Raw genomic sequence first — 12,500 nt, 5'->3', positions numbered from 1 at the left:
GGTTGGGGGCTCCTGTACCAGACAGGGGAGACGGGCCAGGGAGAGAGGGGGAGTGTGGTTGGGGGCTCCTGTACCAGACAGGGGGAGACAGACCAGGGAGAGAGGGGGAGTGTGGTTGGGGGCTCCTGTACCAGACAGGGGGAGACAGACCAGGGAGAGAGGGGGAGTGTGGTTGGGGGCTCCTGTACCAGACAGGAGGAGATGGGCCAGGGAGAGACGGGGGAGTGTGGTGGGGGTTCCTGTACCAGACAGGGGGAGATGGGCCAGGGAGAGACGGGGGAGTGTGGTGGGGGTTCCTGTACCAGACAGGAGGAGATGGGCCAGGGAGAGACGGGGGAGTGAGGTGGGGGTTCCTGTACCAGACAGGGGGAGATGGGCCAGGGAGAGACGGGGGAGTGTGGTGGGGGTTCCTGTACCAGACAGGGGGAGATGGGCCAGGGAAAGACGGGGGAGTGTGGTGGGGGTTCCTGTACCAGACAGGGGGAGATGGGCCAGGGAGAGACTGGGGAGTGTGGTGGAGGTACCTGTACCAGACAGGGGGAGATGGGCCAGGGAGAGACGGGGGAGTGTGGTGGAGGTACCTGTACCAGACAGGGGGAGACAGACCAGGGAGAGAGGGGGAGTGTGGTGGGGGTTCCTGTACCAGACAGGGGGAGACGGGCCAGGGAGAGACTGGGGAGTGTGGTGGAGGTACCTGTACCAGACAGGGGAGATGGGCCAGGGAGAGACGGGGGAGTGTGGTGGAGGTACCTGTACCAGACAGGGGGAGACAGACCAGGGAGAGAGGGGGAGTGTGGTGGGGGTTCCTGTACCAGACAGGGGGAGACGGGCCAGGGAGAGACTGGGGAGTGTGGTGGAGGTACCTGTACCAGACAGGGGAGATGGGCCAGGGAGAGACGGGGGAGTGTGGTGGAGGTACCTGTACCAGACAGGGGGAGACAGACCAGGGAGAGAGGGGGGAGTGTGGTGGGGGTTCCTGTACCAGACAGGGGGAGACGGGCCAGGGCAGACGGTGAACAGATCACCAGGTGGAATCCAAGCAGCAGTGCAGCAGGCAACAGGAGTAGGTGTCACACCCACTTGGGAGAAGCTTTTTTTCCTGGAGGCAGATACCTTGTATAAAATGCCAGGGGATGGTATCTGAACAGTGGGAGGAGGCCTCAAATGCCTCTGGGTTTGGATGGTGTAGGCTGTGAGACTCTCCTGCCATTGTTGGGCTCAAAGGCTTTGACACGTCTCACTTCACACCTCAGTGCTAATTGAAGTTCTTTCTGTTCTTGTCACGTTCGTCATAAGGAGTAGACCAAGATGCAGTGTGGTTGGGTGCTCCTGTACCAGACAGGGGGAGACAGACCAGGGAGAGAGGGGGGAGTGTGGTTGGGTGCTCCTGTACCAGACAGGGGGAGACAGACCAGGGAGAGAGGGGGGAGTGTGGTTGGGTGCTCCTGTACCAGACAGGGGGAGACAGACCAGGGAGAGAGGGGAGTGTGGTTGGGGGCTCCTGTACCAGACAGGGGAGACAGACCAGGGAGAGAGGGGGAGTGTGGTTGGGGGCTCCTGTACCAGACAGGGGGAGACAGACCAGGGAGAGAGGGGGAGTGTGGTTGGGGGCTCCTGTACCAGACAGGGGAGACAGACCAGGGAGAGAGGGGGGAGTGTGGTTGGGTGCTCCTGTACCAGACAGGGGGAGACAGACCAGGGAGAGAGGGGGGAGTGTGATACCAAGATGCAGTGTGATATGTTTCCATCCTTTATTATGGAATAGAAATCTTTAAAGAACAAGAAACAACAAAGCGAACAAACGAACCGTGAAGCTAATATAATGCTCTCAGGCAACTATACACAGACAAGATCCCACAAAGCACAATGGGAAAATGGCTACCTAAATATGATCCCCAATCAGAGAAAACAATAAACAGCTGCCTCTGATTGGGAACCATAGCAGGCCAACATAGAAATACAATTCACCTAGATAACTCACCCTTAATTCACACCCCAACCTAACCAATATAGAGAATAAAAGCTCTCTTACAGTATATTTTTTATTTAACTAGGCAAGTCAGTTAAGAACAAATTCTTATATTCAATGACGGCCTGGGAACAGTGGGTTAACTGCCTGTTCAGCGGCAGAACGACAGATTTGTACCTTGTCAGCTCGGGGGTTTGAACTTGCAACCTTCCGGTTATTAATCCAACACGCTAAGCACTAGGCTACCCTGCCACCCCAAGTTCTGTCCTAGCATTCATTCCTTATAAAGCAAAATACATCATTGTTGTGAATTTTTCTTCTTCTTGGCTTTCAAAATAGCTTCAGACTAAACATTGCCCACAGCGTTCCAGGTTGGATGTTGTTTTCAGGTTTCTTTAGTGTGTTTGTCAGAGCATTTGCTGTATAAATTGGAAATAGGATTATTTTTATTTATTTAACTAGGCAAGTCGGCTTACACCGGGTCAAACCTGGACAACACTGGGCCAGTTGTGTGCCACCCTATGGGATCACAGCTGGTTGTGATAGAGCCTGGATTCAAACCAGGCTCCATAGTGACACCTCTAGCACTGAGATGCAGTGCCTTAGACTGCTGCGACCACTAGGGAGCTTTCCAGGTTATTTTGTCCAAACTCAGGTTGTAAGTTTGAAGTTTATATTTGGAGTGAAGGTATGTTGTGGAAGTTGCAGCACTCCTGTATGTGTCCATGCCAAAAAATGCTAGTTTTTGATAAACTCAAAATCAATCTTTTTTTTTTTTTTGTATGTTGAAAAATGTGGGATGCAGGTCAGAGAAAAAAATAGCCATTTATAAACCTTTCATGCAATTCTACGTCATTTTAAAGAATATTTTTTTAATAACACACAAACTACCGAAACATTCAAGTGTAGCTCTCTCGCTGATCCCCGTCCTTTTGCTCTGGCGGTTTAAACTGTCATTTTCCATCATTTTCTTAATGGGATTATTAGGGTTAGCAGTTTCATAAATAGCAGCGTCAGGTTGCTCCTCATAACACACCAACAAATACGTGTTAGGAACATAGGAATCATTACAAAACTTCTTGTAAGATCTCTTATACACTATATTAGGCCCAACCTGACCTCTTATACACTATATTAGGCCCAGCCTGACCTCTTAAACACTATATTAGGCCCAGCCTGACCTCTTATACACTATATTAGGCCCAGCCTGACCTCTTATACACTATATTAGGCCCAGCCTGACCTCTTATACACTATATTAGGCCCAGCCTGACCTCTTATACACTATATTAGGCCCAGCCTGACCTCTTATACACTATATTAGGCCCAGCCTGACCTCTTATACACTATATTAGGCCCAGCCTGACCTCTTATACACTATATTAGGCCCAGCCTGACCTCTTATACACTATATTAGGCCCAGCCTGACCTCTTATACACTATATTAGGCCCAGCCTGACCTCTTATACACTATATTAGGCCCAGCCTGACCTCTTATACACTATATTAGGCCCAGCCTGACCTCTTATACACTATATTAGGCCCAGCCTGACCTCTTATACACTATATTAGGCCCAGCCTGACCTCTTATACACTATATTAGGCCCAGCCTGACCTCTTATACACTATATTAGGCCCAGCCTGACCTCTTATACACTATATTAGGCCCAGCCTGACCTCTTATACACTATATTAGGCCCAGCCTGACCTCTTATACACTATATTAGGCCCAGCCTGACCTCTTATACACTATATTAGGCCCAGCCTGACCTCTTATACACTATATTAGGCCCAGCCTGACCTCTTATACACTATATTAGGCCCAGCCTGACCTCTTATACACTATATTAGGCCCAGCCTGACCTCTTATACACTATATTAGGCCCAGCCTGACCTCTTATACACTATATTAGGCCCAGCCTGACCTCTTATACACTATATTAGGCCCAGCCTGACCTCTTATACACTATATTAGGCCCAGCCTGACCTCTTATACACTATATTAGGCCCAGCCTGACCTCTTATACACTATATTAGGCCCAGCCTGACCTCTTATACACTATATTAGGCCCAGCCTGACCTCTTATACACTATATTAGGCCCAGCCTGACCTCTTATACACTATATTAGGCCCAGCCTGACCTCTTATACACTATATTAGGCCCAGCCTGACCTCTTATACACTATATTAGGCCCAGCCTGACCTCTTATACACTATATTAGGCCCAGCCTGACCTCTTAAACACTATATTAGGCCCAGCCTGACCTCTTATACACTATATTAGGCCCAGCCTGACCTCTTATACACTATATTAGGCCCAGCCTGACCTCTTATACACTATATTAGGCCCAGCCTGACCTCTTATACACTATATTAGGCCCAGCCTGACCTCTATACACTATATTAGGCCCAGCCTGATCTCTTATACACTATATTAGGCCCAGCCTGACCTCTTATACACTATATTAGGCCCAGCCTGACCTGTTTGTAAACACCCTAGGTAGCCTGACCTCTTATACACTATATTAGGTTGCAGCCTGACCTCTTATACACTTTCATTTGAGGCCCAGCCTGACCAATACACTATTTAAATCCCAGAAAATATACCTGACCTCTTATATCACTATATTATCCCAGCATTTCCTCTTTATACACTACTGACTAGTCTTCAGTATAGCCTGACCTCTTATACACTTTATTGAGGCAGATGAACCTGACCTCTTATACAACAGTATTTAACATGAGATCCTCTCTAATCTTTACAGGAATGTGACCTCTTATACACTATATTAGGCCCACCATTGTAACTTTGGTTTCCTAGATATGGCTATAACCTTGTGTTCACTACTGTATCTTAAAGGATCTGGATACAGAAATAGAGCACATTTCTTCAGCTTTGTTTGTCACTAGATTCAGTGATCAATACATGTTGATGATGTCATTCCTGTGATGTTTGTAAACACCCTGGTGGTTGACTGATAACCTGAACCAGGTTGCAGGTATGGGGTTACAGTTTGAACTTTCATTTGGTTAGGAGCCTGAGAATGGAATCAATATTTAAATCACCCAGAAAATATACCTTGACTGGGATATCACACCCATTATCAGATGGTTATTCACACACATGAGAATGGAGAGGGGCTTTAGCCAGATGGGGTTGACTGTCTATAGCAGCTTCCCACCAGAATGGGCTTTGGTGAGAATGGTGAACCTTTAGCCAGATTACTTCAACAGTATTTAACATTATCCAGATACTTACTGTCTAATGGAGCAGCTTCCCACCAGAATGGGCTTTAGGTGAGGCAGATGAACCTGTAGCCACTTACTTCAACAGTATTTAAATGAGATCCTTTAATCTTTACAGGAATGGGATTCTGAATATAAACAGCAACACCTCCAGATTGTTATTTCTGTCTTTTCTGGAGATGTTATAACCTTTGACTGGGATTGCATCAGACACTATCTTCAGATGGTTATTTACAGAAATGAAACATTATTCTTCCTTTGTTTGTCACTAAGATTCAGTGGTGGTTATTGGTGAGAATGGAGAGGGGCTTTAGCCGGGAGATGGGGTTGACTGGGAGGGCATCAGACACTTCTCTAGGTGGTTATTGGTGAGAATGGAGAGGGGCTTTAGCCAGGAGATGGGGTTGACTGGGAGGGCATCAGACACTTCTCTAGATGGTTATTGGTGAGAATGGAGAGGGGCTTTAGCCGGGAGATGGGGTTGACTGGGAGGGCATCAGACCCTTCTCTAGATGGTTATTGGTGAGAATGGAGAGGGGCTTTAGCCGGGAGATGGGGTTGACTGGGAGGGCATCAGACACTTCTCTAGGTGGTTATTGGTGAGAATGGAGAGGGGCTTTAGCCAGGAGATGGGGTTGACTGGGAGGGTATCAGACACTTCTCTAGATGGTTATTGGTGAGAATGGAGAGGGGCTATAGCCGGGAGATGGGGTTGACTGGGAGGGCATCAGACACTTCTCTAGATGGTTATTGGTGAGAATGGAGAGGGGCTTTAGCCGGGAGATGGGGTTGACTGGGAGGGCATCAGACACTTCTCTAGATGGTTATTGGTGAGAATGGAGAGGGGCTTTAGCCGGGAGATGGGGTTGACTGGGAGGGCATCAGACACTTCTCTAGATGGTTATTGGTGAGAATGGAGAGGGGCTTTAGCTGGGAGATGGGGTTGACTGGGAGGGCATCAGACACTTCTCTAGGTGGATATTGGTGAGAATGGAGAGGGGCTTTAGCCGGGAGATGGGGTTGACTGGGAGGGCATCAGACCCTTCTCTAGATGGTTATTGGTGAAAATGGAGAGGGGCTTTAGCCGGGAGATGGGGTTGACTGGGAGGGCATCAGACCCTTCTCTAGATGGTTATTGGTGAGAATGGAGAGGGGCTTTAGCCGGGAGATGGGGTTGACTGGGAGGGCATCAGACACTTCTCTAGGTGGTTATTGGTGAGAATGGAGAGGGGCTTTAGCCGGGAGATGGGGTTGACTGGGAGGGCATCAGACACTTCTCTAGATGGTTATTGGTGAGAATGGAGAGGGGCTTTAGCCGGGAGATGGGGTTGACTGGGAGGGCATCAGACACTTCTCTAGATGGTTATTGGTGAGAATGGAGAGGGGCTTTAGCCGGGAGATGGGGTTGACTGGGAGGGCATCAGACACTTCTCTAGATGGTTATTGGTGAGAATGGAGAGGGGCTTTAGCCGGGAGATGGGGTTGACTGGGAGGGCATCAGACACTTCTCTAGGTGGATATTGGTGAGAATGGAGAGGGGCTTTAGCCGGGAGATGGGGTTGACTGGGAGGGCATCAGACCCTTCTCTAGATGGTTATTGGTGAGAATGGAGAGGGGCTATAGCCGGGAGAGGGGGTTGACTGGGAGGGCATCAGACACTTCTCTAGGTGGATATTGGTGAAAATGGAGAGGGGCTTTAGCTGGGAGATGGGGTTGACTGGGAGGGCATCAGACACTTCTCTAGATGGTTATTGGTGAGAATGGAGAGGGTCTTTAGCCGGGAGATGGGGTTGACTGGGAGGGCATCAGACACTTCTCTAGATGGTTATTGGTGAGAATGGAGAGGGGCTTTAGCTGGGAGATGGGGTTGACTGGGAGGGCATCAGACACTTCTCTAGATGGTTATTGGTGAGAATGGAGAGGGGCTTTAGCCGGGAGATGGGGTTGACTGGGAGGGCATCAGACACTTCTCTAGGTGGATATTGGTGAGAATGGAGAGGGGCTTTAGCCGGGAGATGGGGTTGACTGGGAGGGCATCAGACACTTCTCTAGATGGTTATTGGTGAGAATGGAGAGGGGCTTTAGCCGGGAGATGGGGTTGACTGGGAGGGCAGCAGACACTTCTCTAGATGGTTATTGGTGAGAATGGAGAGGGGCTTTAGCCGGGAGATGGGGTTGACTGGGAGGGCATCAGACACTTCTCTGATGGTTATTGGTGAGAATGGAGAGGGGCTTTAGCACTCATCCCATGGGGTCTGACTGGTGGACCCACTCTCTCCACTTACTTTCATTGAATTGATAAGGTGAGAAATCTGACCACAGTACTTTAGCTGGGAGTCTTTTCTCCGATGACATAATCCACTGTTTGTTCATGATTGGTGAGAATGGAGAGGGGCTTAAAAGGCATTGGGCCTTGAAAGTAGAAAGATGACACTTGACTTTAGATGTTTTTTTTGTGTGTTCTCTGTTAAACGTCTGCTCAGCTCACATGCCCAGATGCTCTATACATGTAATGGATACAATAACTATGTATGTATACTGGGAATCCTACCATTCTATGGAATGTCATTGACACATTGACTCTTACCGGTGGGGTGTATAAAGCCCCACTATTGTTATTTACTGCTGCTCTTTAATTGTTTGTTATTCTTATCAAGTTTTTTTTTTTTTTTAAGTATTTTCTTAAAACTGCATTGTTGGTTAATTAAGGGCTTGTAAGTAAGCATTTCACTGTAAGGTGAAACCTGTTGTATTCGGCGCATGTGACAGATAAAATTAGATTTTATTCTCTTTAATTGTGAAATGGCTAAAATGTTTTATTTGGTTCTTTGATGATAGACTGAACATTATTGTCGGTCATTTAGACTGAACAGACAAGGTTAACTTTGATTGTATACTAGTAAAGACCAAACAAAATCCAATTTATCACATGGAAAGGACACATTTCCACCGGTCTAATGTCAATTGCTCGGGTTTCTTGGCCCAAGCAAGTCTCTTCTTCTCATTGGAGTCCTTTAGTAGCGGTTTCTTTGCAGCAATTTGACCATGAAGGCCTGATTCACTCAGTCTCCTCTGAACAGTTGATGGTAACTCTGGGTCTTCCTTTCCTGTGGCGGTCCTCATGAGAGCCAGTTAACTCTAATGAACTGATCCTCTGCAGCAGAGGTGACTCTGGGTCTTCCTTTCCTGTGGCGGTCCTCATGAGAGCAGTTAACTCTAATGAACTGATCCTCTGCAATGGAGAGGGGACTTTGCCGGGAGATCTTCCTTGACTGGGAGGGCCTTCTCTAGTGGAGGTCCTCATGAGAGCCAGTTAACTCTAATGAACTGATCCTCTGCAGCAGAGGTGACTCTGGGTCTTCCTTTCCTGTGGCGGTCCTCATGAGAGCCAGTTAACTCTAATGAACTGATCCTCTGCAGCAGAGGTGACTCTGGGTCTTCCTTTCCTGTGGAGGTCCTCATGAGAGCCAGTTAACTCTAATGAACTGATCCTCTGCAGCAGAGGTGACTCTGCGTCTTCCTTTCCTGTGGCGGTCCTCATGAGAGCCAGTTAACTCTAATGAACTGATCCTCTGCAGCAGAGGTGACTCTGACCACTTCCTTTCCTGTGGCAGTCCTTTCATGAGAGCCAGTTAACTCTAATGAACTGATCCTCTGCAGCAGAGGTGACTCTGGAGTCTTCCTTTCCTGTAAAAGGCCTCATTGAGCCAGTTAAAGTCTAATGAACTGATCCTCTGCAGCAGATGTTTTTCTGTCTTCTCTGTTAACTCTGGGTCGTCTGTCCTCAGCTGAGGGCCAGATTCTATACATGAACTGATCCTCTGCAGCAGAGGTGACTCTGGGTCTTACCATTCCTGTGGCGGTCCTCATGAGAGCCAGTTAACTCTAATGAACTGATCCTCTGCAGCAGAGGTGACTCTGCGTCTTCCTTTCCTGTGGAGGTCCTCATGAGAGCCAGTTAACTCTAATGAACTGATCCTCTGCAGCAGAGGTGACTTTCTTAAAACTGCATTCCTTTCCTGTGGGGTCCTCATGAGAGCCAGTTAACTCTAATGAACTGATCCTCTGCAGCAGAGGTGACTCTGATCTTCCTTTCCTGTGGCGGTCCTCAAAATGGGCCAGTTAACTTTAATGAACTGATCCTCTGCAGCAGAGGTGACTCTGGGTCTTCCTTTCCTGTGGCGGTCCTCATGAAGACCAGTTAACTCTAATGAACTGGAAAGGACACATTTCCACCGGTCTAATGTCAATTGCTCGGGTCTTGCAGCAGAGGTGACTCTGGGTCTTCCTTTCCTGTGGAGGTCCTCATGAGAGCCAGTTAACTCTAATGAACTGATCCTCTGCAGCAGAGGTGACTCTGCGTCTTCCTTTCCTGTGGCGGTCCTCATGAGGGCCAGTTTCATCATACCGCTTAATGGTTTATGCGACTGCACTTCAAGAAACTTTCAAAGGTCTAGAAATGTTCCATATTGATTGACCTTCATGTCTCAAAGTAATGATGTTGTTTCTCTTCGCTTATTCGAGCGTTTTCTTGCCATACCACGGACTTGGTCTTTTACCAAATAGGTCTCTCTTCTGAATAGCCACCTAAATCACAACACAACTGATTGGCTCAAATGCATTAAGAAGGAAAGCAATTCCACAAATTAACTTTTAACAAGGCACACCTGTTAATTCAAATGCATTCCAGGTGACTATATTATAAAGCTGGTTGAGAGAATGACAAGAGTGTGCAAAGCTGTTATCAAGGCAATGGATGGTTATTTGTCAACAGACAGAGATGGCTGCCTCGCTTCACGTTCCTAGGAAACTATGCAGTTTTTTGTTTTTTACATGTTATGTCTTACATTAGTACCCCAGGTCATCTTAGGTTTCATTACATACAGTCGAGAAGAACTACTGAATATAAGAGCAGCGTCAACTCACCATCAGTACGACCAAGAATATGTTTTCCGCGACGCGGATCCTGTGTTCTGCCTTACAAACAGGACAACGGAATGGATCGCATGCAGCGACCCAAAAAAACGACTCCGAAAAAGAGGGAAACGTAGCGGTCTTCTGGTCAGACTCCGGACAAGGGCACATCGCGCACCACTCCCCAGCATTCTTCTTGCCAATGCCCAGTCTCTTGACAACAAGGTTGATGAAATCCGAGCAAGGGTAGCATTCCAGAGGGACATCAGAGACTGCAACGTTCTCTGCTTCACGGAAACATGGCTTACTGGGAAGACGCTATCCGATGCGGTGCAGCCAACGGGTTTCTCCACGCATCGCGCCGACAGAAACAAACATCTTTCTGGTAAGAAGAGTGGCGGGGTGTATGCCTCATGACTAACGAGACATGGTGTGATGAAAGAAACATACAGGAACTCGTGCTTCCATCACATGGACTGGGACATGTTTCGTATTGCGTCAGATAAAAATATTGACGAATACGCTGATTCGGTGTGCGAGTTCATTAGAACGTGCGTTGAAGATGTCGTTCCCATAGCAACGATAAAAACATTCCCTAACCAGAAACCGTGGATTGATGGCAGCATTCGCGTGAAACTGAAAGCGCGAACCACTGCTTTTAATCAGGGCAAGGTGTCTGGCAACATGACCGAATACAAACAGTGCAGCTATTCCCTCCGCAAGGCTATTAAACAAGCTAAGCGTCAGTACAGAGATAAAGTAGAATCTCAATTCAACGGCTCAGACACAAGAGGCATGTGGCAGGGTCTACAGTCAATCACGGACTACAAGAAGAAACCCAGCCCAGTCACGGACCAGGATGTCTTGCTCCCAGGCAGACTAAATAACTTTTTTGCCCGCTTTGAGGACAATAGGGTGCCACTGACGCGGCCTGCAACGGAAACATGCGGTCTCTCCTTCACTGCAGCCGAGGTGAGTAAGACATTTAAACGTGTTAACCCTCACAAGGCTGCAGGCCCAGACGGCATCCCCAGCCGCGCCCTCAGAGCATGCGCAGACCAGCTGGCCGGTGTGTTTACGGACATATTCAATCAATCCCTAATCCAGTCTGCTGTTCCCACATGCTTCAAGAGGGCCACCATTGTTCCTGTTGTTCCTGTTCCCAAAAAAGCTAAGGTAACTGAGCTAAACGACTACCGCCCCGTAGCACTCACTTCCGTCATCATGAAGTGCTTTGAGAGACTAGTCAAGGACCACATCACCTCCACCCTACCTGACACCCTAGACCCACTCCAATTTGCTTACCCCCCAAATAGGTCCACAGACGATGCAATCTCAACCACACTGCACACTGCCCTAACCCACCTGGACAAGAGGAATACCTATGTGAGAATGCTGTTCATCGACTACAGCTCGGCATTCAACACCATAGTACCCTCCAAGCTCGTCATCAAGCTCGAGACCCTGGGTCTCGACCCCGCCCTGTGCAACTGGGTACTGGACTTCCTGACGGGCCGCCCCCAGGTGGTGAGGGTAGGCAACAACATCTCCTCCCCGCTGATCTTCAACACGGGGGCCTCAACAAGGGTGCGTTCTGAGCCCTCTCCTGTACTCCCTGTTCACCCACGACTGCGTGGCCACGCACGCCTCCAACTCAATCGTCAAGTTTGCGGACGACACAACAGTGGTAGGCTTGATTACCAGCAACGACGAGACGGCCTACAGGGAGGAGGTGAGGGCACTCGGAGTGTGGTGTCAGGAAAATAACCTCACACTCAACATCAACAAAACTAAGGAGATGATTGTGGACTTCAGGAAACAGCAGAGGGAACACCCCCCTATCCACATCAATGGAACAGTAGTGGAGAGGGTAGCAAGTTTTAAGTTCCTTGGCATACACATCACAGACAAACTGAATTGGTCCACTCACACTGACAGCGTCGTGAAGAAGGCGCAGCAGCGCCTCTTCAACCTCAGGAGGCTGAAGAAATTTGGCTTGTCACCAAAAGCACTCACAAACTTCTACAGATGCACAATCGAGAGCATCCTGGCGGGCTGTATCACCGCCTGGTACGGCAACTGCTCCGCCCTCAACCGTAAGGCTCTCCAGAGGGTAGTGAGGTCTGCACAACGCATCACCGGGGGCAAACTACCTGCCCTCCAGGACACCTACACCACCCGATGTTACAGGAAGGCCATAAAGATCATCAAGGACATCAACCACCCGAGCCACTGCCTGTTCACCCCGCTATCATCCAGAAGGCGAGGTCAGTACAGGTGCATCAAAGCTGGGACCGAGAGACTGAAAAACAGCTTCTATCTCAAGGCCATCAGACTGTTAAACAGCCACCACAAACATTGAGTGGCTGC

This window comes from Oncorhynchus gorbuscha, linkage group LG10 (genome assembly GCF_021184085.1).
Source record: "Oncorhynchus gorbuscha isolate QuinsamMale2020 ecotype Even-year linkage group LG10, OgorEven_v1.0, whole genome shotgun sequence".
In the NCBI taxonomy this organism is placed as follows: domain Eukaryota; kingdom Metazoa; phylum Chordata; class Actinopteri; order Salmoniformes; family Salmonidae; genus Oncorhynchus; species Oncorhynchus gorbuscha.
This window is presented reverse-complemented; position numbering follows the sequence as displayed.